The sequence below is a fragment of the Pseudopodoces humilis genome, chromosome 4 (genome assembly GCF_049639895.1).
Source record: "Pseudopodoces humilis isolate 2021_Gansu_Grassland_sample_001 chromosome 4, ASM4963989v1, whole genome shotgun sequence".
NCBI lineage: Eukaryota > Metazoa > Chordata > Aves > Passeriformes > Paridae > Pseudopodoces > Pseudopodoces humilis.
Window position 1 is genome coordinate 710,742 of NC_142203.1, and position 27,123 is coordinate 737,864.

A 27,123-nucleotide genomic window follows, 5' to 3' on the forward strand; every position below is an offset into this window, starting at 1 on the left:
CAGTAGCTGTGCAGGGGTGGGGTGCAGGCCAGGTGCTGCAGGCAGGATTTTGGGAGCCCCAGCTGAGCTGGATTTTGGGGCAGTCTGGGGGTTGCTCAGCCCAGCCCAAACTGGGTGTTTGCATCTGCCCTGACGTTTCCCGTGGTGGATCCTGAGGCATGCCGTGCTCATGGTGTTTTCTCTCTGATGCCTCAGGGCTATGCTGGGTCCTCACCTGCTGGAAAATTTGGATGGCTGCAGGTGACCACTGTTTCTGTTTTGTTCTTGTTTCATTCTCATTCTGTTTCATTTCTCGGCACTTCCCCTGCCTTACACAAGCTGTTTCTCCTGTTCCAGCAAATGCAACAGACTTTACAGTCTTCTGTGGAATTGTGGGGATGTCTCTGATGTCCTCCAGAATGAAATCAGAATTTATTCTTAACCCTGTGCATTCATGGAGGATGAGGCACGACAAGAAAATTGCAACCTTCTTTTGCGCCAGTCGTGTTCCCTTCAACGTGGCGCTCACAGAACAACTTCGGAGAACTGTTAAAAATGCTTCCTCCTAATAAATCTCTTGGGGAGAGCTGGAATTGTGTAGGGCAGCTGCAGGGGTCTCTTGAGGGAATGTCTGGCTCCAGCAGAGGTGCAGGTGTTGGTGTGCACAGTGCTAGTGCTGATGCCGAGTGCAGCAGGTGAAAACCAGCTGATGAACAATTGATATCTGAGGCTCTTTCCTGCTCTGAGAGCTTGATCAGGTGAGGGAGGGCTCCTGGGCTGGGACTGAGCCCTGGGTGTGTGATTTGACAGATTTTTAGGCTGATTTTGTGGCCTTTGCAGGGTCTTTTTGAGGTCTTGCAGTTTTCCTTTCTTGGCCCAACAAGTATGTGACCGCTGAGAGAAATAGCAGGGCCTCCCTTCTTGTAAAGCACTCAGAAAAGAATTGTGATTGTGATTGATGGTGGTAATTAAACCTTGTTTTGGGGACCCAGCTTGGCTCAGGAGGGAGACCTGCTGGGAGGCAGGACCAACTCCTGTGAATGTAGTGGTTAAAATATAAAAGTACCACTTAAGCACCAGAGGTCAATGGTTTTATCTCACCGGGCATCCAAATTGAGTTGCATCAGACCCGCTGGGGTTTGTGCTGGCCATTGTGGCAGTAATTCCTTCCTCCTTCACTGGCTGCTGTGAAAATAAATGTGTTAATTGTGGGGCAGCACCTGAGTGATGTAATGAGAGGTGTGAGAAGTTTCTGAGCTCTGCTGATCAGGAGATGTGCATGCAAGCATCGGATCAGGTCTCACCTGTGTGTGGTGGCTGTGCCAGGACCTGCTGAGAGGAGAACGCTCTGGAAAAGGGCTGCACAGGTGGTGAGTCCATCACCTCACACACAGCTTCTCCTCACCTTGCTCTACTTGCCTTTGCAGCCTAATGACAGAAAAATAAAAAAAGAACCCCAAAAACAAAACCAAAAAACTGGAAACCCCAAACTGAATATGGAAGTGATGAACAGAAACTTGTGGGGAATGGAGCTTTGTGACCCACGACTTTGGCCATGGGAACAACCGCACAGAGGCAATTTGGGAGCAGGTGTCCTGCTGGGATGGGTGCAGGCTTGCAGGCCCGAAGTGAGGGTTTTTTGTGGATGTCTTTGCTGCCTGCTGCAGAGGGGGTGCTCATAAGAGCATTATCTGCTGGCCAGGGCAGCCTGGCTTGCTGGTGTCCGGCGCTGGCAGCCCGGAATGTGCAGTGACCTGAGAGAACTCCGCTGTCAGCAGGGCCAGAGGGGCTGCAGACCTGGGGACTGCATCCCTGGGATGGGCTGAAATGGTCTACAGAGAGAGGATCTTGCCTGGATGCTGCTCTGCATCCCTGTGGCTGTGGGCTAGCGAAGGGAGTGAGGCGTGGCAGCCACTCTGAGACACCTCAGTGCCTCAGGCCCCAGAAATGCAAACAAAAGGGAGCTGGGGCAGCAAACTGGGGCTGAATGGCTTCATCAATTCCTGCAGCTGCAATTGGGAGATCAACCCCCGGTGTGCAAATGGAGCAGACTTAGAGAAGTGGGAAACCCGTCAGGCCTGCTCCATTTTGGGTGCAGCCCTGGGGGGCTTTGTCTGCCCTAAATGTACCTGAAGGCCCTTCAGCAAATACAGCTGCTTTTTAACTTTGGCCTCTGTTTTTAAGTAGCCTGAGAAGGCATCAACCTGACAAAGTGAGAGTGATGCCAGGTGGTTCTGTGTGAGACAAATAAAAATATTTACCTCCCATGGAAAGGAGGGGGAAAAAATGAAGTGTATTCCCAGCACTGATTTCCAGCAGGTTTTCCTAAAGACCACTGGCTTTCTGCAAATGTGTCTTTGATTTTTTTTATTTTGCTTTTGCTGTTTTTGAGGGTGTTGGAGTGTGTATCTTGCGTGTGTCCACCCCCTGGGTGATACAGAGCAGAAGGATGCCTGTCTGGGTTATCTGTGTCCTGAGTCACTGGCCTCTCCGGCCCCTCTCACCCTGTGGCCTCCTGGTGAATAATTTCCTGTCTGCTGTCACTTGTGCAGACACAAACCAGCCTAATAGGCGGGATTCCATCCCATCTGCTGGCATACGGGTGCCACCATCTGCATGGGGATGTTTGTTTATCCTCGCAGCCTCTCCGGGCGCCCGGCTCGGGCTGCAGGGTGGCACGGCACAGGCTCCCACGAGTTGTCACCTGCAGGTTTCTGCGCACAGCAAGACCTGAGAAGTGCCAGTTTCTGCACACAGTCCTGTGTTCTGGCTGCTCCTCCTCCAACTCATGGCTTCATTTCCCTCTGGGACCTGCTGGCTGCACCTTGCAGGTTTGTCCTCCCAGGCAAGAGGTGCTCCCTGGTCCTGCTGATCTCACACCATTTAAACTGGAAAGAGTTTTTATTCCTAGTATTTATTTTGTAAGTTATTTGTAATTGTAGCAGGTTCCCTTAATACCGCTTGCATTAGAAGGTTGAGTGTATGAGTTTTTTTAATAATTGACATTAGTTCCCAGGGTAATATCAAATGTTTGTTCACACATTTGCTCCCCCTTTGTGGTATCCCCCTCCTTGGCCCTTTCCCTCCAGCATTTGTTTTGCCACAGGTGAATTTCAAGCTGCTTTTGACTCAGGTTCCTGGGCTGGTTTCTGCCCCACAAAGGTGAACATGGTGCTCCCACATCGCTGCTTGGTGTGCAGCTCTGGAGCTCTGGGTGAGCTTGGCCACTCCCTGTGCTGCTCTCACCACCACCAGGACAGAAAAGGACCCCAGGTGTGAGCAGGAACGGAGCAGGAACCTGTGTAGGACTCAGCTCACCATTCATTTCTGTCCTTTCCCATGGATTCTCCAACTCCTTGTGTCCTACTTGTGCGCTGCTTCAGCAGCTTCCACGGCAACCACATTTTATTTCTTGCTGTGAGCTTCTCCTCATCTCCTGGCTGAGAGATCCTGACTTTTCTTTTTTAAGGTGTTGTGGAGAAGTGTGAGCAACCAAGTCCTCGTATTCTGAGCAGTGCAAAGCACCTCGTCTTTTTGAATTGTGTTTCTTCATCTTCCCTAAGATGTTTTGATGTTTATACTTTCCCACCTTACAATAATGTCAGCATTTGACAGTTGCATGCAGTAAAAACAGATAGGTTTATGTTTTTCCCCTATAAATTACTGTGGTGTAATACAAAAAATGGGGATTTTCTAAATTCTGGGGTGACTCAGGAACACAGACCTATTTGACTTTGAATCCATCCATACTCTTCAATGATTTCCTAATTCAAGCCAGTGGCACCCAGACTGCTGGCTCGAGTGAACCTTGAAAACTGCAGAGTGGTCACAGCGACTGGCAGAGAGCAGATACCCCTCACATCCTCAGGGGTGGCCACAGGGGAGGGCCAGCAGCACCATTGTCTCTGTAGCCCCTGGGGAGGTGATGAGGAAAATCCTCCTGGGAAGCATTTCCACACACGTGGGGGCAAGGAGGTGATTTCCTCACACAGAAACGAGGAGGGGCAAGGAGGTGGTGGAGGTGATTTTTGGTGGTCAGTGGGGACCCACAGAGGGGGAATCACACCTGGCCAGGCTGAGAGCCCCCAGCAGTGGGGGACTGAAACTCTCTGAATGACCCCAGGACAAGTGAAAGACAACACTGAACCTTCACCCAGGACATTCAGTTCTGAGATGTGACTGTTGGCCCAAATAGTAGGAATTTTTTTTGTAAGGAAAACCAGGAAGGCTTCCCACTCTGCTTTCTTAAATTTTCCTCTCTGTTTGTTGTCAGGAAGTGGAATCACGTGTGAAAAGAAATATATATGCCAGGACATTGTTTCAAGTTGCTGTACAGTGATCAGTCTCGTCTTCTTTCTGGAAGAAATTTACCGTTGGCTCAGAACCATAACAAAAATTTCAGAATTCTTAAGAGTTCACTGCAAAATAAAAAGATGAAAACTCTTTCTGTCTTTTTGTGCCTTGGACATGCTTTTTTTTCTTTAATTCACATGTTAGTGCACTGTGTATGTGGCGTGAATTTTCTATTCCACTTTTTTAATTTTATTTTTTGCTGGGGGAGTGAAAGAAGTTGTTTTCTTTTTAATCGCTTCCCATCTGATTTAAATTTGAAGTAGTCATTCTGGTTTGGCTCATGTATAAATTGTAGCAGGAAAAAATTGTGCAACTAGAATAAACTTAACTTCAAACTTCTTTGCGCTAATGAACAGAATGCAATGCAACTACTGCCATTTTTCCTTGTCTTGAGTTACTTGGAATATATCTGTAACTCAGTGGTTTTCTGCCTTTTCTGTGTTCTCCTTGTGCTGAGCAGTAACAATATTTTCAAAAATACTTGCTTTTCCTGTCCTGGGAAATGTAAAATAAATTCTTTGGGCTGTGTTACTGCAGAGCTCCAGGCACTGCCAGGGCTCACCTTGGCTCCAGTGTGGATCACTTCTTCACCCATTTCCCTTCTGTTTTTTCCCTTACCCTTTCCTTGTCCCTGCCGTTCACTCAGGTGTTTTTTTTATTTATTCTCCTCCCCCTGGGGCACATTTGGGGAATCCCTACCTGGTACTGAAGGTGCATCACTCACAAAGCTGGGACACCCCTGAGCACAGCCCAGCTTTGTGAAGGTTTGTTTATTCCTACTCTCCTGATGATCACAAAAATACATAAATGGTATTTCTTACATCAAAGACATAAATTAAATGTCTGTCCTTTACCTGATGTAATTTCACAGCAGTGGATTATTTAATCCAAGTGACTTCAGCAGACTTTTCTAAATATATCAAGTGGGACCAGGTGCCTGATCTGCTTTAATACCATGTACCTTTTATTAAGGGTTGATCAGCTGCCATTTCCATTTATATTTCCTGATGTTCTTTCTTGATTCAAGGTTATTTTTAAGTCACCCAGGTCAGGAAGGATATGAGTGGGGTGGAGTGCTGAGGGAAGTGTGGATAATTAATGGAAAACATATTTGAAAGGGAGTTTTGAGAGCTTCCAAAGAACAGTATTCAAATGTAATTGGCTCATTTGATTAAAAACACTTACTAGATTCAGTCTGCTCCCTTTGCCCTCTTAAAACCCCCTGAATCATGAGCTCATCACACTGATTATTAATGAGTAATACTTATATCAATAATAGTATCCAGTTGTGCATGTGTTTTATGTGTAACCTGCAGCTTCTATTGTAGATTACTCATGTCATGAAAATGTTGGTGTATGTTCCTTTTCAGTTGTTATTTGGGAAACTGGAGAGGGTTAAATGTGCTTAGAGCACCAGCAGTTTCCACAAACTATTTCAGACAAGCACAGGGCTGCTAAGGTAAAATTATGGAAAGTTTCAGCCTGGAATTATTGGCACCCTGTCTTGTTTTCAGCTTTGGGATTACAGTGTGGCACAAGAGAGTATGTCATAATGTCATAACATTGTTTCTTGGGTGTTTTGTTGTGGGTTTTTTTTTTTTTTCCTTTTTTTTAAAGTAAGCACTTAAAGGGGAACAAGTAATTTAATGAGATGCTGAAAGCTCACGTTGTTTGAGGGCAGGCTTAGCTGTTGACAGTGCTCATCTTGAACAAGAGCTGTGCCACAGAATAAATTCTTATGGCTACAAATAGCCTTCTCTACCAGCAAAGAGTCTCAATACCTCCCCTATTTTCCTTGCATGTCCCTTGTCCTCTCTCAGGTTGCTGTGCTGGGCCCCTCTGGTCTCTCCCTGCCTCAATAAAATTCTCCTTCACAGGCAGGAGTAGCTGCAGGTTTTAGTTATGCAGCTGGCCTTGGGTGTTCCTGGAGCTGAGAGAGGAAATTTGGGGGGGCTGTAAACTCCCTGCAGTGAGTGGGTTTGTGTGTGGGTCACAGCTGGGCTGCCCTGTGCTGCTCTGATGTCCCTCTGGGTAGCTGTGAGCTCGGCCCTGCTGCTGTTTTTATTTATCTGTGTCACCAAAACCACCCCAGCACCAGCCCCGATGTTATAAATAACTATGTAGCCATTGGCTTTCACTGTTGCATATTGACTTTATCAAATTACTTTGATGTAATAGTTTGTAATCACTTTTTAAGTGCTTTTGTTATAATTTGCCAGCCTTTTCACCCTAATCCCTGTGTAGATGATATATTTCAGTGTGATAAATATATTACAGTTTAGGCTCTCTCAGAATATCCAAGTAGAGTCTGTCTGCTGTGTATGATGACATTAACTGTTGCAGACCTCGCTAATGCCTTTATTTGTGTGGCTAAGTGACAGTGGTGATAATAACTCAGATAATTTTGTGGAAGAGCTGATGTTGATTTAATGCACTGGTGGAGTATCTTATCTGTAGGATAACACTGAAAAGAAGCAGGTAAATAAACAGTGGTAGAAGGAATGCAAAGAGGAATTTACCACTGAGCCTGTCAAGAACTGTCAAAGCACAGAGCAGGGGCCTGGTGAGGATGTAAAATCCACACATTTCATCTGCAGGGTGTGCTTTAGGAAGAGGGGTCAGGGCTGGAACCAAGCAAAAGAATTCCCAGGACATGTAAACCCCAAGGAATGTTGGATTATGTGCAATCCTCATCAATATGCATTTGACCAATGTCATGAAAAAGAATTTAAGAAGATTGTTTTAAGCTAACTGGCGCTGCCAAGCGCCTTGTGCACTGTCCCTTTTATCCTTTATTAAAGTTAAAGATCGGAAAGAGCGAGGCTTGCTTGTCACACCAGTTTGTCACACGGTAGTAGCAGGTCTGCCCAGCAGGCTGGGTGTGTTCAAACCACAGAAAGGCTCAATCCATCCCAGTGCCCCCTGCTAAACACTTGGGGAGGCGAAATTAGAAGATGCTGCTTTTGTGCAGCAGCTTGTGGAAGAGCCAAAGCCGTGTGGCTGTGGGCGTCTCGGAGCTGGGCATGCTGAGCTTGCCATACATAGACACAGGAAGGCACAGGGAGCTGCAGCAGACATTCCAGATTGGATTAAATGGAAGTGTTGGCACCTGTTAGCATAACAAACACGGAGCAGACAGCAAAAGTCCCTGTGATCGCTAGCACGGAATACGCAGGCTTGGGAGGATGGAGAGATGCACATTTTCTCCTGTTGGTACTGGAAACTGCTCTGAGAACGTCCCCAAGCCCAGCAGTGGAAATGTTTGTTTTAAAAACTTGTGTTGAATTGTTCCTTACCTACTGGATAAGCAACATCGGCTTAATTTTTGGGAAGGTTTGCTGACACTCACTGTAGGTTTTTTCTGGAGCTGGAACATGCTGGGGTCTGTCGGTGAATACAAGTGTTCTACAAATGGTATTTTTTAATGTTATAAAATTTGACATAAAATTTTAAATATATCGTGTCAGTAGATACTAAATTTATTAGCTTTTAGAGCAGAGTATCCTAAAGCTTTGGAAACCTTATAAGTTAGGTTTCCAAAGCAAGCCTATTTAACCCTCTCTCATCACCTGGAAGAAATCCTTCTGGCAGCCCTGAAATTTATTCCTAAATGTACTTAGTTAAATGCATCCTGTGAGGTGTGCCTGCACAATTCCTATCATCAAGGTGGCGTGGCAGGAATAATTCTTTCCTGCTGTACCTGGCACCCATCACACACTTAGTGTTGCCCCGTGTTTTTTAAATTTTTATGTAACTTCCACGTCCCTAACATGGGCTGTGTTTTAAAAGTAGTGCTTGCACATCTCCTGTAGGGTTAGCCACATCTCCAGCAGGCCAGAATTTCTGCTTTCCCAGAATCAGATGACAACTGATTGACAGGAATATCCAGCAGGAATAATATCTCTGTTTTTAGTATATATACTGTCATTTAATCTATTAAAAAAAAGGAAAGAAAAAGCTATTGGAAAGCAGCACTACAATTGGTCTCCTAGTCAGACACCCACACTCAGATCTGGAAACTGATGTCTGGTGTCTGGTTTGAGTTGTTCTGATGGCTGCAGAACATGAGATCACTGACAGTTACAGCACTGCTGCCTCGCTCAGCATTTCACCATGAAGAATAAATCTGATTTATTTCCTCTGAATTGCTGGGTTCCAGTGCTGCACCCTTGTCTTGTGTGGAGGAGCTCTGCTGCCTTCTCTGTGATCCCTGGCAGTCCTTGGGGCAGTGCTGATGCCCAGGACATTAAGGTTTGAGCCTGCCATTTGTTTGAGAGCCTCCAAACACTTGCATATGGCTGGAGGCCTTTCCTTTGGGGTGACCTTAAACATACACAATGATTTCACAGCAAAAGAGGACAGTCATTTTTGGGGAAAATCAGTTTCCCTTGTATGTCTACGATACATTTAGCTTTTCTTTTACTTAAAAAATCTGTGGGAAACTACATGGTAGCAGCCTTCTCATTTAGCAGTGAGAGCTTTCTTTTGTGGTTCAGGAAATTTTCATGTTGGACTTCTGCCAAATCTTTTTGTATGCCTTAAATACATGAAATATTAGGAATGGCCACCTATAATAAAAGCAAGCAAGTATAAATTGGCAATGAATGACTTCCCAGGCTGTTAATCACACAAAATCCAGTGATTTTTTTCAGTTCCACCTGAACTAGAATTAGCAGAAGTCAGGAAAAGGGCACGAGGTCACCTGGAGGCTGAGCTCGGTGCCTTGGGAACCCGGAATTGGTTATGGGAAGTAGGGAAGAGCTTTTGGGACTGCACAGGACCTGCTATGGGATGACTCCAGGAGGAGCCTAAGGCAGGGAAAGGGATGAGCACATGTGGAGAAATAAGGGAATGAGCTGATTAAAGGGAGCAGTCTGGCACCTCTGCCTGACCAGGTGTGTGGTCACCACGGCGGGTCCTGTCCGTGGCCTGAGCTCTGAGGTGCAGGACACAGACCAGCCCTGAGCAGCACAACACTGAGGGACTGATCAAAACCCAAAAGGTGTTCTTTGGGACACTGGTGCCCTGGGATTTCAGCTTTTACATTTCCCATGCATTTGTAACCCTGCAGGTCTTTGGGGTAGAACTCCAAACCCCATGTGCAGGGTCAGCTGCTGCTTCCCCATTTGGGTCAGACCCAGCAATTCCTCTCCAGGCCTGGCAATCAAGGACACCTCAGTGCCTCAGGCCCCAGAAATGCAAACAAAAGGGAGCTGGGGCAGCAAACTGGGGCTGAATGGCTTCATCAATTCCTGCAGCTGCAATTGGGAGATCAACCCCCGGTGTGCAAATGGAGCAGACTTAGAGAAGTGGGAAACCCGTCAGGCCTGCTCCATTTTGGGTGCAGCCCTGGGGGGCTTTGTCTGCCCTAAATGTACCTGAAGGCCCTTCAGCAAATACAGCTGCTTTTTATTCCCTTCACTTGGCCTGGCCTCTGCTTTCAGGTAGCCCAAAAGCTTCAACAGCCTGCAGTGAGCCATCAAACTGCAACAGCCGCTGGGGACTTCTCAAGTTGGTGGGTAGGGATGAAAAGGAAAAAAGAGCATTTAGCAAGATCTGAGGAGGAAAATGGCCACGAGCAGCTGTTTAAAAGTGTATCTGCATTGTACAAATCACTGGAAAACTTCTTCCTGTGTGCCTGCAGTGTGATCCCCACGCTGAGCTGTGTGTGGGTCCCCTGTGCACCTCAGCACAGCGACAGCCCAGCCCTGTCTGGGGTGGACTGTGAGGAGCCTGGGCACTGCCCAGCCACGCTGCTTCAAGTCTAAAACGGCTTGTGAGCTCCTCAGGAGGCTGCCAAAAGAGGACCAGGTTGTTTTTGTTGCTGCTTCAGTTAATTGCTGTAAGAATTGTATGCTCTGCTCACCTGAAACGAGAGGGTTTCCACCCTTTGGTGCGAAGGTGGAGAGAGAAGGTTTTGCCCCATCAGCATTAGAAACTGTGCCTGTGGCCCAGAAACAGTTTTTATTTCCTTGAATTGTGGGAAAGTAATCATATTACATTAAAAATGTGTTCCTAATACTTTTTCTGCCTATAAAAATCTACAGAAATGGATACTAACTTTTTTTTTTTCCAACTCTGATTTGTTTTATGAGTTTGCCTGATATGTAGCATATAGTACTTATTTTCTTTAATATTCAAGGATGGAAAAGAATTAGGATAGCAGTCAGAAAATACAAATTTTCTGTTCATAAGGTACCTGCACCATAAAGATAATGTTTGTTGACCTGTGCTTACATCTGGTTTATGCTTTGTGGTTTCTTTTATTTATTTTTTCCAAAGGTAATAGATAAAAAAGTTTAGTACATTGTGATGACATGTTTTCTCTTCTTTTTTACTGGGTGGAAATAATGGCTGGCAGGTTTTGGGTGTTTCTGCTGAGTTTGTGAGCAGGTGATGTGAGCTGCTGCTCCTCGCACCTGCACGCAGGGCCGTGAAAACGCCGAGAACTGAGGGCAGAGAGCAGTGGGGTGGGACACAGGAGGGGCTGAGAGAAAAGAACCATTCGTTTCTGTGGGGACCTTCAGCGTGTGGTGTGTTTTCAGTGCCTAGAAACTAGTTTGGGAGATAGTGCAGGGGGGAAAAGTGGTGGGAATAGTGGGTGATGTAGATTGGGATTGCTCTTTTTTAACCTCTGTGAAATCAGAGTCGGACACGAAGGCCCCAGAGGCCTCTGCATTTAGGTGAAGCTTTGCATTTATTTTGGTGATTACAAGGTTTCAGCATGGTGGTCCCAATTCAGCCAGCTACATCAAGAGGACACATTGCTGGGAGTTAAACACCCACTATCCTTAATTATTCTGGTGCTGTTGGATGAGTGGTTGACAGAAGCACATTGAAAATCTTCCTCCTAGCTCCCCATCCAGCAGGGTAAATAGCTGTATTTGGATGACTGACCTTCTTAGCAGGACATGGTGTTTTTCCTGTACACAGGCCCCAAATTATACTGGGACATCTGTCACTTTGTTAGGCTGCAGAATCGCCTGCAGCTGGTTTCATTAGGACTGTGCTGCATAACCCCTTCAGCTGAGTGACATTATCACTGCGCTGCTGTGTGCTTCACAAGAACTGTGAGCAAGTTGTTCAGTGTGTCACATTTAAATGGTAGTCATTTAGCTGGAGCAAGGGCATAGATCAGCACTTGTGGAAATTTAAAGCATTATCTGATATAAATATTTACAGGATATGGGTTTCCCTGGTAACTTGAAATATCTAAAAGGCAAGCCTGTAAAAATGTAGAGAGCTGCGACACGTCTCATAGTGTTAAGATTTGTTCAACTGTTCAAGATGTTGTTGTACTAGAAAACCATCATTTTTTTTGGAAAAGTAATCCTGGTTAGTTGTACTGCAAGACAAAATTAGGTTCATGTCTCTTACGAAAAGAATACTGCAGCACTGATAGTGCAAGCAAAGCATTTGCCTGCTGTGTTTTGAAATGGCATGTGCCTTCATTTAAAAATTATCAGAAAGAGAATAACTCTGGCATTTCAATCACAGAGTGGCTGCTGAAAGCAGCCCCTAAAAGTTGTGTTTTCGTGACTTTATGGCCCGTTTTTGGGAGCACTCTGCTCTTCCCCCGTTCTCTGGATCATTTAAGGTCTAGCAACCTTAACAGAGAAGATAGCAGGCGGCTAATTTGAGCCATGACAGCAAAACCTGTAACCACAGCTCGTTGGTAGTTACCTGTTTGTGCTGTATTCTGTTTGCACACAAATTATTTTATGACACTGTTATAGATGTGGTTTTACTCAGCAGCTCCTGAGACAACTGTAGCTTGTGTTCATAGAGCCAACAATGTTCTGTTGTAAAGAAAAGGTGTGGGAGGAGAATAAAAATGATCCCGTGGGGCTTGTCAGCTGAGTTTGAAGTGTTTTTTGATTGTACTCGGAGTTCCTCTGAGGATGGGAAAGAAGCCCTCACACGTCACAGTGTCACTGGAGCTGTTTGCTTGGAGCACCTCATTCCCAGGGTCACACCAGGCTTGGGGCACTGGGTCTGCGCCCAGAGTTTGGGTCAGGCTTGATGAGCCTGGGGGTCATTTCCAGCCCCATTGGTTCTGTGGTTCTCTGTGCATCCCCCCTGCCTCCTCCACAGCCAGGAACTGATGCCTCACTGAAGGTTTCACACCCAAATTGCCAAAATCAGAGCAGCATCTTTGCCCTGGGTCAGTTCTCTGAGGCTGGGTCCCGCAGAACTCCCCAAACTTCCTGATGGAAATGTCTGCATATGATGGCAGTGGTGGGAATGTCACCTTGCAGCTAGAACTTGGTTAAACAATATTCTTCCTCTTCTCCTTTTTCTCCCTAATTGCATCTGGCTACATCAGTTATGTTTTTACAGCAGACAAGTAAATTAATGTGCTTTTTATACCTTTTTTTTTTTTTACATGGGGGCACAAAACTGGGATGTTTCAAGACAGAATGTTTCCCCAGTTGTGTTCAAAATATGAACTTTGAACTTCTTTCTTTAGCCAGCAAAAGCACTTCTGCATTGTTTTGTCTTTGGAAAAGGTAATTTTAAGGGCTTGTTGGATATCTGTGGGTTTCTTTTTCCTCTCTAAGAAACCCGAAGGAGATTATCTTTCTGACACCATGTCAGGCAGTAGGATGGCAATCTCCATAATTTCTGCAGCTCCTGCAGTAGTAGCAGTGGTATCCCATTTTATGCAACTGCTAATAACAAAGAAGTTTATTAATGTTTTGCATTACAAAAGTTAAGAGAGAAGGTGTCAGAAATAGAATTCTAAGAATGAAGGCAAGAAGTGAGGGAATCCAGGGAGGGTGTCCCTGCTTGCTGCTCTTCACCTTTTTGTTGGAATATTTTGCATGGGAAAAGGTGTTCCAAATGACCTGAGGTTAAAAAAAAAAGGGGAAAAGAAAAAAAAAAGGTCATTTTTTTCACTGCATTTTTTCAGTGCATCACCCCTTGCCTGGGGTGAGGGCACCTGCAGCTGCCGAGGCATGCACAGCTCCTTGTGGGACAGGCTGGTCCATCCCAGCTGCTCCAACAGCATGATTGCTTTCATTTTTTTGCTTTGGTTTTATGCTTCCAAACAATTCTTGATACAGGGAAGCATTTGAATTTCCTTTAGGATAGAAAGGTGTGGGGGTTTTTAACCTGCTGCCACCCCGCACCCCTCCCTTGCACAACTCTGGTGTAAATCAAAGCAGAAGATTTCAGTAGTGTTTTCCCTCTTGCTAGAAATAGTCTTCAAGAAAAGATGACTTGAGGAATATTTCATCTGTTGCTGCTGAAAAGCAAATGTTTTCAGCAAGAAAGTGATCGAGGCATTTAACATACCTGAAAGCTGTAGCTGAATTCCTGCTGTATTTTTCACATTATGCCCTGTATGCCTGCTAATGCAGAAAACGTTGTGCTTTATGGTTTTCCTTCCTTGTTATCAGCAGCAAAACTGGATGGCTTTTCCATCCTTACACTTTGCTGTGTGTTTCTCTGCCTTTGAAAAGGGTAATATTCATGTGGGCTACAAAGCTCTGAAAAGGGAAAGGATTTTGAGAAGAGAAATTGAATTTCTGACATAGTCTTCCCACAATACATTCCAATGAGTTAAGACCAAAAAACAACAGAAACTGTTTGTATTTAGATGCAGCTCTGAGGGATAAACTGCTTGTCAAACATTTTGCTGGAAACTTACGGGATGTTTTTTTGTATTAAAAAAAAAAAATAAAAATATCAATTTTGGTTAAAATTAAAATTAAAAACAGGCAACGTACTTTGCTTGACAGGAAGAGGGATTTTAGTTAAAACCAAGACTTTAATCTGCAAATGGAAAAAAGAAATGTGAAGCAAATTGAATTTCAACATTTGCCACGTGAGTACTTCTTTGATCATTCAGGCTGTACAATTACATGAGATAAAATATGTGAATCTCCAGTATAGTTTATCAGAACTCCAGTAGAAGGGAAGAAATCACAACTTCTGAAACTTGGTACTGTCAGCACTAAAAGCAAGTGCAATAATATCCCCCAAAAGAATTCTGTTTGTATCCAAGCTGAAGCTGGTTTTGCCACTCTGCCTCGTTTGCTGTTCCAGATTTTTGAGCAATTTGTTACGAAAAACAAATGTAGTGGAAAGCAGAGCTTTTCTTAAAAGTTTCTTCGATTGTATGGCAAGTTCAAGACTTAATGAACTGCAACTATCAAACACAACTGTCAAACTGGCAAGAAAGAGTAAATTTGGCCTTTTTCCTGCCACAGAAGAGAGATGAGGATGCTGTTGTGCACTTCTCAAGCCAGGGCTTCACAGGATTTATTGTGGAAGAGCAACAATGGGAAGGCTTTCCTGCTCAAAGATGATGTCCCCTGGGAGCCCAAAATCTCTGTATTTATTCAGGTTAGCTTGAGAAAGCTCTTGCTGCTGGGGATATGTATTGACACAGAGAGCAAAATTTGAGGTTGCATAAGAAGGAGGAACATAAAATATTCTCTTTGTGGGAAATGGACAGAAAATCCCATTGTTCTGCATACAATTTACTCTCTTATGGGAGAGAGAAAGTGATGCCTGTACTTCTCTGCCCCCGGTTTTCAGCCCTTCTGTAACTCTGTCCTCTCCAGAATGGTGCTGCCTGCTTGGGATTGCTGTTGGTGGCAGTGCCTTGCAGGGAGGAGACATTCTCAAATTAATCCCCAAGTTCTCAACTCTGTGAGGTCTGAGCCTCCCAGGTCCCCTGTGTGTGCACAGCAGGGTCAGGCTGTGCTCTGCCCAGACACAGAGTGCCCTGTGAGGTGACAGGAGCCCGGCCACCAGAGACACCCAGGAGCCCTGGACACAGAGCTCTGCTTTGCTCCGTGTGGATCCGCCCTGGAAGTGCCTGATGCGCCGTGTAAAGTATTCCAGGAAATCTGTGGAAGGAAATGGCACGAAATAACAGCAATCAAACAGCACTATTTCAGTGCATGTGATATGAAATGTGCAGGTGAATTGGTGCTCAATTGGTGCTGCACTGGCCTGGTCCTCAGTGACAGAGCACAGCGTGGCCTCAGGAGCAGCAGGGACAAGTGCTGGGGGCTCAGACACTGCTGCCACACAGGGGCTGGGGAACATCTGGAAACCTCTGCCATCAGAAAGGTGCTTCCAGAGACCAGGATCAGCCAACACTGCCAGAATGTGCCTGTCGGGTGGAAAGGAAGCTAATGTGCCAATAAAGAGGTTCTTTAACTTTTCTAGCACAAATCCTCCTGTAAATTCTGTGCAAAAAAAGAGCACCCCTTTGCTCGACACCCAGAATTGCCTCAGCTCCGGGGGGAAAGAGGTGATGGAAGGGTATCCTCTGTGGCTGGGTGCTGGAAAGGGGCTCAGCAATGGGGCTGGAGCCCCAGGAGAGGCTGAGGGAGCTGGGAAGGGGCTGGAGAATTCCTGAGGGAGCTGGGAAGGGGCTGGAGAATTCCTGAGGGAGCTGGGAAGGGGCTGGAGAATTCCTGAGGGAGCTGGGAAGGGGCTGGAGAATTGCTGAGGGAGCTGGGAAGGGGCTCAGGCTGGAGCAAAGGAGGCTCAGGGGGAATTTCTGGCTCTGCACAAGTCCCTGGCAGGAGGGGACAGCCGGGGGGGATTTGGGATCTGCTCCCAGGAACAGGGACAGGAGGAGAGGGAACGGCCTCAGGCTGGGCCAGGGGAGGCTCAGGGGGGACATTGGGAACAATTCCTTCATGGGAAGGGCTGCCCAGCCCTGGAAAAGGCTGCCCAGGGCAGGGGTGGAGTCCCCACCCCTGAGGGATCTCAAAGCCCTGTGGATGTGGCATTTGGGGACATGGGGCAGTGGTGGCTGTGGCAGCGCTGGGGAAAGGCTGGGCTCTGATCTTTGGGGGCTTTTCTGACCTAAACAATTCCATGATTCTGGGACTCCTTCTAGTCTGTTTGGTTGAAGCCCCCTCCCCTCTCGCTCGGGGGTTTGAGTGTGTGTGAGGTTCTGAGAGCAGTGGCCCAGCAAAACGAGGGCAGTGAGTGAGAAAGGGATTATACTTTCTACCATGAGTAATTTTCCTCTTGTACAAACTCTGCTGTTTGATTAATAGTGCTGCAATGACAGGTGTGGCTGAGACCAGAGCATTCACCACCAGCTTGTGGGGGAACAGAAATCCAAGCATTCTCTATAAGATCTGAAAAGTTTCTATGCTGTTATCAGAGAATATGAGTAATTGTTGAATTACTTACGAAGCAAACCTCAACATTTGCTATATCATGACACTGATTTGGGTGAACATCAGGTGTATTGCCTCTGTGTTTAAGGTGCTTCACACAGAAAAACCTTCCAGCAGGATCAGCTCCAAAATCTTTTACTAAACTATTGAGTGTGGCACAGGTAATATGACTGGGACAAATTAGTAAAAACCTGAAAAGAAATCATATGCTGTAGTTCCAGTTGGGTAAATTGCTGAAAACTGAATGTATTCCCAAGTGGGTCTTTGACAGTAAATATTGTAAAATGTGGATTCTGTCCATAATGCTGTTGTACAGCCAGAACATAATTTTATTTGACATAAAGCCTGAACACAGATTTCAGCAAATCTCCAACCAAATTCTGAAAACTTAATTTTCAGCTCACAATTGGTGTAGTAATAATAAATAAATAAATAAAGTAACTCAGTTCTTATCCTTTTTATAAAATGTTGATGGCTGTGACCCTTGTCAATGTGAGATTTTTTAAACTATATCTGCAAGGTGAATTATCGGAGTATTTACTGTTACAGTGTGTCCGAATAATGACAACAGTTGGGGAAATTTCAGACAATCTTTGTGCAAATCCAAAAATTGAAAATGGACAGTAAGAAATCCTGTGGATTAGGGAAGGAGTGTCATATGATGGTATCATCTTAATTATTGCTTGGCCAATGTGAGGCGCATTGGTTTGTGCTTGTTTGGCGTTTGTGTTTTTGTGGCTTTTTAAATTTTATTTTCTTATTTTTGTGGCTTTTTAAATTTCATTTTCTTATTTTTTTAATTTTAGCTTTCTTTTTTTGTCTGTTTTGTTTTCGTGGTGTTTTCTTGCTGGTTTTGTGTTTTGGTTTTTTTTCATTGCAAACTTGGAGAATTCAAAGGACAGTAGACTGAAGAATGTGTGCAGAAATGTCATGGAAATTTCATCCCAGTTTCTTGGTGGGTGAGACAGGACAGGACTCAGTCACTTTGATGTCCTGAGGTGAGGTCAACGTTTTATCTCCCTGTGCATCTGAGTGAACCCCATCTGCTCAGGGGCTTGGTGCAAGAGTCCAGACCATCCCCTGTGGGTCTGGAATGTCCAGGTGTGCTGAGAGAGGCAGCTACAGGTCCCTAAACGGGAACTTTTCCACCCACAGCCCTTGGAGGGGAGGCTGGGAAAGGTAATTTTAGTGAAGAACCTGTTTCTCTGAGAGCTGTGGGTAGAGCAGCTCTGTGTTCTGCTCTGTGGCTTTTGGAATGTCCTTCCCTGCTCTCCTGAGGCTGATCCAGTGACCCTCTGGTGGACTGTGAGTAAACGGAAGGTGGAGGTTGAGGCTCTGGTGCTGCAATTACCTTCTCTGGCTCAAAACCAGAGCCTGTCACTTTTCTTGCCAATTTTTTACAAGGTTATAATCAGTCTCCAGCCCTTCAGGGCTACTTAACCACAGAGTGTGGCTGTCAGAGGGCATGGTGCCAACAAAAAGATGTTTTCCCCTGCCATAAAATTGTTCAGGTGTCATGAAAACCTTGTATTTGGCTCTTTGCAGTGGTCTTTGGTTTTCCATCTGAGCCCTGTTAGTCTCTGGTGTTGGTGTGTGACTTGTCCCCACATCTCACAGAAAACTCTGCAGTTGCTTGAAATTTTGTGTTTGTTTTTTTTTTTTTTTCTGAAAATGTTTATAGATAGAAATTATTATATATAACAGGGGTGTAACAAGGTCTGAGATGTGCTGACTTCTTATTCTTGCCTCCCTATCGTGTGTTGGCTCACTCGAGGGAGAGAAGCTCTGTTTATAGCAATCTTGAGTTGAACTCTTTTACAGCAGATCTATATTTGGGCATCTTTGCACATATCCTTGTGTCTAAAATGGGCACTATAATTCTTACCTTGTAGAGGAGTTCGGAGATTAGTTACTGTCTGTAAAGAGCTTTGCATATTTTCAGAATATAATTAGAAGACAGTCAATTAATCTTCTTCCTGTAAATTAATACACCAAAATTGTTTGCTCTATAGAAATTGCTTGTGTGAATGCTTTGGGGTGGATTTGTCTCTTTTCCTTTTTATTTTTGGTACATATGTGACAGTGTTTGCTGAGGAATCCAGGCTTCACTCTTGCAGTGAAGGAATTCAATCTTCAAAATCCAGCCTCTTCATATAATTTCATTATTTACCTGCCTGCTCATTCTTCAAAATGAAACTGCATGTTTCCAGCAGTGAGGGTAATTTATTACCTAGAAAAATTTAACTTGGTCTCAGGAGGCCTTTTCATTATTTTATGTGTTAGGATTGATGAAGGAGCGTGTGTGTCTCATCTTGATCCTCTATGTTTGATGCAGGAGGCTCTCTGGAGAGATTTTTCTGGTCCATATTACATAAGTAATCAAAATAGAAGGTTATAAATGTTCCTTCTGGCCTTTAAAGTCTGATCTTTTAATTAAAATACAGGGATGTCTTCTGCAGGGCGAACCAAATGCTGAGGTTTGTGTCAGAATTGGTGTGGAGGAGCTTTCAGCACTGTCAGGTTTCAGAGGAAAGGGCTGGAGAGCTCTGGCTGCTGTTTGGACAGGGAGGCAAAGGCTGTCAGTACATGGAGAAAGGTTAAGGGTGTGACAACTGCTGAACAAATGAGGCAGGGTGAAAAAAAAAAAGAGCAAAACACAGAAAGCTTTGAGTCCTGAAAAGTGCTTAACACTGCAACTGATTACAGTACTCTCTTTGGTCTGTTTCTCTCTGTTTTCCCCGTCTGTCTTTTCTGTGTCAGTTTGAACATCACGTTTTTCTACTGATACAGCTCTGATTCTACTAATTTATTTGTATTGTGCTGAGTTGTGTGGCAGGGCTGTAGTCTTGGTTCACTTCAGCTGTGCCAAGCTTGAGGAGGAGGAACCAAAACTTGGGCTGAGTTGACAGTTCATTCCCTCCATGGAAGCTGCTGAAACCCTGAAATTTGGGCAGGGACAAGGAGTGAGGGGCTGTGCACCCACCCACCTGCTGGGCTAGGTCATCACTAGGGAAAATGGGATTTCTGTGCTCCTTCTCCACCACTTGCACTGCAAACATTTCACTGCCGCGGTCCCCACAGGTACCTGCCCATTTGTTGGACTCTCCCCATGCATAGGTGCGTCCTGAAAACCTCTCAAATTACCATTCCAACCAAGACTTTCCGAGAAAGTGGCTGTTCCTTCGCCAGCAGAAGGAAGATATTGCAGAGAAATCGAAGACCGGGAGGGATCAGAGGCAACAAGTGGCAGCCGAAATGTTTGTGTTAGGTGCGAGCTGAAGCTCCGGGCGCTGTGTCCTTTTCCCCGTGCTCGGGAGGGTCGGAATCCCGGGAATTGCGGGTGAGCACACAGGGCTGGCTGTGTCTGGGGGGCAGCTCTGGGGGGCTCGGGCAGGTAGGATTTGGCCGTGCCAAAAGGATTTGTGGGAATCACTCTCCACTTTTCAGGAACTCAGCCTGCGGGAGTATCCTCAGGGCACAGCATCAGTCACCTGAGGAAATGAGATGCAGGGATGCTCGTGGGAGGGGAGGCAGCAGCGCTGGCAGGGCTCTGCGTGCTGTCACTGCCAGGCGGCTGGCAGGTCCCTGACAAGCAAATGCCTTGAGGTTTCTGGCAGGAAATTCCCACTGGACTGTGCCAAATGCACTTGGAGATGAAGGTACCCGTGCTCAGTTCATTATTAGTGAGTAACTTAGCTGCACTTAGTTGTTGTACCCGTTCCTGCAGGTTCTACTTGTTAAGAGTTCCTTTTATGTGGCAGATTTTTTCCCTGTTGATAAACTGCTGCTGGAGTACAAATGGTCTGCATTGAAAATAGAGCAGATGGGGCCATATTAGCCTGGTTCTCTCATCCATGAAAACAAATGCTATAACCGTTGTAATTTGGTGTAATTTCAATGCAAGTCAACGGAGTTGCAGGAGAATTTAGGTCCTCAGTGACCTTTGTATATTCCTTGACTTGTGATTTGCATGCAAGTTGGGCACAGTATTTTCTAATTGACAGAGCAAGAGTTTATAACACAGGGTGCATTTATGTGTAATCTCCCTAATTGGAAAACTGTTGATTGCATAATTACATAAAATTACCTCAGTTGTTCTTGGCCAGACAGTATTTGCAGGATGGCTCTGGAAGGCAGTTCACTGCCAGATTTCAGAATGGGCTTTATGGAGCAGGTTGACACTCAATTAATTCAATATTAGTTGAAGAAAGGAGACATCAAGCCATGCCATCCCCCACCCAGTACAAGGTATTTTGTATTTGTCCAGTTTGAAGCTAAACCTGGAGCAGATACCATGGCCCATCTCTGAATATCCCCTCTGTGTGGGAGATCCAAATCAGTATCTTCTAATGTGCTCTTGGCAGATAAAATCCCTATTCTCATTTACCTATAGAATTTCTTTCTCTGTAGTTCTGTTCAGTAACAGATGTCTACCTATCAGGGAGGATGAAGTAATACTAAAATGGTAAAAATCCTCCTTAATCCCCAGGTGTCACCAGAAAGAAACACAGAACCTGGAATACCCCAGTGTCTCTCTACCAGGTTTGCAAATTACTTCTTTACTTTTTTAAAGAATCAAAATCAAACCCAAAAGCAGCAAGAAAAACCCCAGGAAACTCGTAAGAGCCAGCACTTCATGAAGGCACCAGCACATCTCATTTATAATGAAGTGCACAAGCAATCTGAAGGCTGTAGAATACTCTCATGCCACCAAGGGAAGTTTTAATTAGCCTCTCTAGGACTATGAGAAAGGCTTCAACCAAAGGTCCAGCTGCTCTAATTACCTGTCCCTGGTGTGTCCCAGGTAGTCCATGGTGGCCACGAAGACATGCTGGGAAAGGCATCAATTTAATTCTTATTTTACTTTTCCCTTCCATCTCCTCTGAAATGACTTTCCTGTTATTTTCAGCTTCAGGACTGTTTAAATTCCAAATATATGAATTCCATTTGCTAGCCCACAATTCTGCACAGTGAACCCTCTGCTCTCCCTACACACCAATGTCACAGCATTTACCACTTCCTTTGTCACAGAGCAACACCAGACTATCACCAGCTCTGTGAAGAGCCACTTTCTTCTGTTTGCTTTGAGGCTGTTTTCTCTGACCTTTGTTTAATAGATTTTTTTACTTTTAATTGGAAAGGAAATAGACCTGTGACACCCTGTTCATGCACTCTGTACACCTCCTGGTTTTGTAGACTTCCGTTATATCTCCAAAGCTGTTCCTTCCACAGAATTACAGATTTCTGGTTGGAAGGGACCTTTTAAGGGTTTCCTAGTCCAGCCCTCTCTGCAATGAGCTGTGACATGTGCACCTTGACCAGGTGGGTCAGAGCCCTGTCCAGCCTGACCTTGAATGTCTCCAGGAATGGGGCACCCACCTCTTCCTCCTCCACTGCCCTCATGGCAAAAAAGGATATAAAATTCCTTATATTCAGTCTGAATTGGCCTCCTTCATCTCAGAACCATCACCCCTTGTCCTTCCTTTGCTCTGAAGAGTCCCAGATTAAGTTTTTACTTATCCACCTGGGGCATACTCTTTGTTACCCTGTCCATACCACTTCTGTCTTTTTCTGAACCCTTCCCAATTTATGTCTTTGTGTGAAAAGTCCATGAGTACTTTTGCTCGATAGTGTTACTGCCCTGTTTGCTTTGTTCTGTTTCTTCCCCAGTCATCCCTGTACTCTGATCTGCTTCCTTTGGCATTGCTGGGCACTGGGATGGTGCTTTCATGGGACTTTTCCTGGGATCTTGCTCCTGAGTTTTGGTGCCATGTACAAAGTCCATCTTTCCACATCTGAAGCTTGGGATGCTTTTCCTCACACGTGTCACTTTGCATTTGTGACAATTAATTACGTCTGCCATCTTGCTGTCCAGTAACTCTGGCCTGCTGAAGTTCTTATTAATAGATTAAGATACAAACTTTATCATCCTTTGTAATGCCTGTCCCAGTCCTCAGCAGAATTCCCTGAGGAAGTCCTTTGATTACTTTGTTTAATTTGAAGAACTGACACATGGCCCAATATTCCAACTGTTTCCTAGCTTTTAATCAGATTTTATTTATTTATTTATTTATTTTTAATTTTTAATTGAGAGAGCGACTTTTTCCTTTAAAATCCTAGATGCTTAAGAATTTCCCTAAATATCTGTCAATATCATTGTGAAGATTGTCTTTGTTGCAATCCAAACACCTGTTGAACCTTCTGAGAGCTCCTCTGGGTTTAGAGGAGATGCAAAAGGAGGCAAAAACCATCTGATTCTTCCCTAGTACATCGTGTTAATTCTGATGTCCACTGATCCTGTTCTCATTATAGCTTCTACTAATTGGTGTGATACAAGCATGAAATGCGTTGTCTCAGTAGATCTCCCAGGAAACTTTGAAATGAATTCTCATTCCTGCCATTATTCTGTTCCCATGGTAATTTAACAGCAATGGGATGTGGATTTCCTGCCAGGAGCGGTGGCACAGCAAGTCCCAGCACGGGGGAATCTTCCCTGGCAGAGGGGAGCACTCTCCTGCTCATCAGTGTGCTGCTGGCAGAGCCATGGAATTACAGGATGCTTTGGGTTGGAAGGACCTTAAAGCCCATCCATCCCAGCCCTGCCATGGCAGTGGCACCTCCCACTGCTCCAGCCTGGCCTGGGACACTGCCAGGGATCCAGGGGCAGCCACAGCTGCTCTGGGAAATCCACCCCAGCGCCTCCCCACCCTGCCAGGGAACAATTCCCAATGTCCCATCTCACCCTCCTCTTGTTGAAACCATTCCCCTTGTCCTGACACTGTTAAAAATAATCTCTCTCTGTGAGGGATTGCTGCCTTCTCCCCCAAACATTTCCCTTACCTCCACACATCCATCCTTGTCCACTTCTTCCCTTCTGGAGATGCTGCCTTCTTCCCAACATTTCCCCTTCTTTTCCTTCCCTTTCCCCAGGATGTGAGAAATACAGAACACACATTTTGTTTTTGTGTTTCAGAAGCTGGGTAAAATACTGTCAGTAGAACACATCTGAAAACTCCATGAGTTAATGTGTCCTTGGATAGCATAAGCTGCTTTGATTTAGGCTGCAATTTGCTGCTTTTCCTTCTGGGATTACTGAGGAGTTTTCAGTTGCTACAGTGATTGTTCTCTTTTGCTCGGTAATTTACTTGCATTTCAGGTTGCACACAGGCTTCCAGATTCTGAAATGAAAATGTCTTTAGAAGTCAAGAACAAGAAATATTTTCAGCTTGTCATGTTAATTTTTAATTAATCACCTCTGCCACCTTTTTCAGCATCAAAGGTTTGCAACACGCCCTTGCAAACATCAGGCAATGAATATAAACCTTAAATACATGGTAAATGATTAAACTTCCTCATGCCTCACGTTGAAGACAGGCTTTTGTTGTTTTGTTAACAAACACTTAATGTTTTGGTAGCAATCTTGGTACACAGACAAGTTTTCCACCATTGTTTTTCATCTCTGGTTCCCATTCTCATCAATAGTGATGCCAGTAATTTTCTCTTTGTGTCCTGGCTTGAATAGTTAAACCAGTACTGCAATAAATTGGTGAAAAATCGGGAAGTAGCACCTAGCGCGATCATGGCACAACTAGGTTTTAAAATGACAATTTTACAGTGCATCATTGCAAGTTGGTTTTATGTTCAGTAAGGGAAGCTTAGGGGAGGGCAGACCATGGGCAGGCACCTGCTGCCACACCACTCACACCATTTGAAAGTTCCAAGGACAATTTGGTGCCACCCTGGAGCCCCTTGGAATGTAATCTACCTGTTGGGTCGTCCTGCTGATGGGAGGGTGGGATAGCAAAAGCACTGCTGACACTTGCATCATTTCCCCGGTGTGAGCTTTGCCTCCTGGACAGTCAAAGCTGACCAAATTTACGAGGAGCTGAAGGCAGGAGCTCAAAGTGGAATTGCCAAGTGACATTCCCTAGGGCAGCAGCTCCTCTGCCTGGGAGAGGTGCCAGCACCTCTCTGGGAATCCTCCTTAAAAGTAGTATTTCTGTTACAGGGCGTGTATCATTTGGGTTATTATTTATTTTTTTTTAAATGGGGTTTTTTTTGTGGGCGTTTGGTTTTGGATTTTGGTTTTTGTGGGGCTGTTTCATGTGTGTGTTTTTTGTTTGTTTGCTTATTTGCTGTGTTTTTTGTTGTACACTTTTGTCATGTTTTTTGTTGGTTTGTTTTTCTTGTGAGGGTTTATTTGTTTGGTTGATTATTTTGTAATCAGAACAATGTGCTTTTTCCCCTCTGAAGGGGAGATGTTGGCAGCTGAGGAGGTTTTGGTGCCTTGTTTTGAGTGCTGCCATGGCTTGGGCAGTTTTATAAGGGCAGAGCTTTGCTGTGAGCTGCTGGGCAGCCCAGCTCTGGTGCAGGACTTCGTCACCCAGAGGCTGAGCCTGGCTCCAGTCTTCTCTCTGCAGCAGCACCCATCAGCTCCTTCCTCATTCCTCCCTTCCCTGCAGGGAGAAACTCTGGTTAGCCCAGGGAGGAGTCAGAACAGTGACACACCGCTCCTGATGTCCCTTACCTCTTTCCTTGGCTGGCAGCCATGCCTTCACACCTGTGCCAGGCACCTGAAGCTTTCCCTCCTCTTTTTTTCTATAGCTTTACCTTGAACTCTGCCAAAGGTGTTTTTGTGGAAATGTCACAAATTTTGCCATGTCACTTGTGTGCACCCAAATACTGAAAAGACACCTTGAAATGGAATTACTTAATTTGCTTTGTGTCCAAACACAGGTTGTTCATATTACCTTCTGTGAGTCCAGTGTTTTTCAGAATAAACATAAACAACAAAATTATCCAGCTGAACTTGAAACACAAGTGTGTTCCTGATATCCAACAGACAGGATAATGATGGTGATGAGGGTAGTTGATGTAAATATGTGCTACAGTGCTTAAATATTTACTGTTTTCCCTTCAGGAAAAGGATGGTGTGTATGCAGAAGGGTGTTTTTTACCTGTTCTGTGCTGCAGTGATGTGCAAGCTGAACTGTTTGGCATTGAATGGCAGTGCTAAAATTATATTGTCTCTGTGTAATTATATATACAGGCCCACTCACATACATCATTTACTGGAGAATGTAATAGTGCATCACAGATACCGTCTTATTTTCTTGTAGTAAATTAGTTTTTTAAATGAGCAACATTTATTTTGAAAAGAGAATTCAAAGATGACTTTGAGATTCTTTTTAGAGGCATGTTATGATATTTTTATTGCACTTTGCTTGCTCTAGAGTTGACTATTTCTGGATAAATGAAGTGAGAGTTGATGCTGATGCTTGAATGCAATATGCCTGTTTGAGGGGCTGACAGATGTAGGTGATTTCACAACAAATGCCTTCTGTAATTCAGCTTTAGTTGCCTTTGGGTGCAGACCTACTGTGGTTGCCCTCCTAGCTGGTTCAAATGCATGCATTTTCTTGGTCTAACTGTGTGTTCCTGGCGTGCCTGTCACCATGGTAACTGCACACCTCTGAGCTTAAATTCTGTGACATGAGATGACTGCAAGTCTTGCTTTAAAGAGGTCTGAGTTGCTGCACTTCAAAAGTAGGGAGGACTCTGATATTGTCTCTCCCTTTAACTTGAATCCCCACACAATGGGATTAAATCCAGTGCTTGTCTGCACTTGTGTCTTTATTCTAATTTTATATGTAACAGCTTTATGAAAGGCAAATAACTTGTTACATAACATGCAGTGCTGAACAGTGTGATTTATCTTTAAATATGCTTTTTAAAATAGACTATTCCACTCTATAAACAGAGCACATTTGTGTGTAATCTTGCTGCACTTTTCACTGTGCTGTAGGTTATTTTCAAATGCACTGTATTGTTGTAAAAGTTTTTACCTTTCACTGCTATGGAGAATCCTATGGACCTGATTAAATGTTTTTTCCTTTCCTATTCATGGCATTCAGGTTTAAGTGATATGCTCTGTTGAAACCCCACAGGTTATAAGATTGTCCATTTACTCATTTATTAGTTCTCACTTGGGCTCTGGATGTGTTTAATTTCTGAAACTTAAGAGACCTAAGCCTGAACTTCCTTTAGTTAAGGGTTGTTAAATGCAAATGCTGCTTCTTGATTTGGCCTCATTCTGTTGTGATTGTCTGTAATCCTGCAGTTCTGGTGGTCTTCTGCATGAAGAGTACTTTGTATACATGTAGTGGTGTTTAACAAATTAATGCAATGCACAAGTGAACAACTTCTTCTCATGGAATTCCTCTTTTTGTGCTCATGTTACCCAAAAGGAAGCCAAATGTATGAGTGCTCGGGTTTGGCTGTTGGATGACCACAGACAGGAATTTCTGTTCCTTGAGCACAGGTGTGGAGGTGGATGAGGGATGGGGGAGTTCTGGGCAGTGAGGACAATGGAGGGATCCAGAGAAGTTCAGTCTGAATTGCTGCTGAATGACTTCAGACCCAAACCCAGGTGTTTTTACGACCCTCACTGTCCTGCTGCCCATGAAACATCTGGATTTCTAAAGGGTGCATTTAAGGCACCTGTGGAAATTAAAGGTGTGTGTTTAGGTAGAATAATTTCTGACCTGTTTTCATCTGACCTGGAAGAAGTCTGTTTGCTGACTGGCTCTAAGGTGGCACACAAGGTGTGCAGAGTAAGGTTGTAAATAACCGT

The 27,123-nt window shown here is 44.7% G+C and overlaps 1 protein-coding gene across 5 annotated transcripts in view; it reads left to right on the plus strand.

Moving 5' to 3' along the window:
* Positions 1-27,123, plus strand: part of RASGRF2 (Ras protein specific guanine nucleotide releasing factor 2) — a 115,396-nt gene that overhangs the window by 6,990 nt on the left and 81,283 nt on the right. The window lies entirely within an intron of this gene.